Below are 809 nucleotides of genomic sequence, written 5' to 3' on the forward strand. Positions count from 1 at the left end.
GGTGGTGACAACACCTGTGAACAACAGATCTGAACCTTGCCCTATCCTGCTCCATCCTCAGCATCTCTGCCATACTGCAGCCCATTGTTATAGTCACTGTCAGTCCATCTTCTTAGGGGCCCTCCTCTCTTTTTCTGATCTGTCTTTCCCAGCATAATGTCCAGGCCCCAGCATAATGACTGGCCCTCCTCACAGTATGCTTAAAGTATAGGAGATGGAATTTCACCATCCTTGCCTCTAAGGAGCTCCCTAATGCACATCTTTCAAGACAGATTTGCTTATTCTTTTGGTAGTCCATAGAATATTCATTACTTAATATCCTTTTCCAAGGACTGGCCCCTCCTGACAACATGCTCGAAGTATGGGAGATGAAGTTTCACCATGCTTACCTCTAAGGAGCTCCCTACTTGCACATCTTTCAAGACAGACTTGTTTATTCTTGTGGTAGTCCACAGGATATTCATTACTCTTCTTCTACACCATATCTTAAAGGCATCGATTCTCCTTTCCTTATCATTGTCCAACTTTCAAATGCATAGGAAGTAATTGGAAAGACCATGGCTTGGACTAGACAACCTTAGTCTTTAAGCTCTTTAGCACTTTGGCGAGGTCCTTGACAGCACATTTCCCCAGGGCAACAAGTCTTTCTTTTTTAATTTTTTTCATTATTATTCATTTTCATGAAAGTTTATAGAGACTGAGGATTTCCATTTATTCATTGTTGCACTTTTCTCCCTGGCCACCCCTCCTTCCCTGCAATTCGCTCTTCTCTTTGAAAAATAAAAATTCTTTCATTGTTTTACAATCCC

The sequence above is a fragment of the Elephantulus edwardii genome, unplaced genomic scaffold, assembly GCF_000299155.1.
Source record: "Elephantulus edwardii isolate Elephantulus edwardi_28Jun2011 unplaced genomic scaffold, EleEdw1.0 scaffold00273, whole genome shotgun sequence".
NCBI classification, from domain to species: Eukaryota; Metazoa; Chordata; class Mammalia; order Macroscelidea; family Macroscelididae; genus Elephantulus; species Elephantulus edwardii.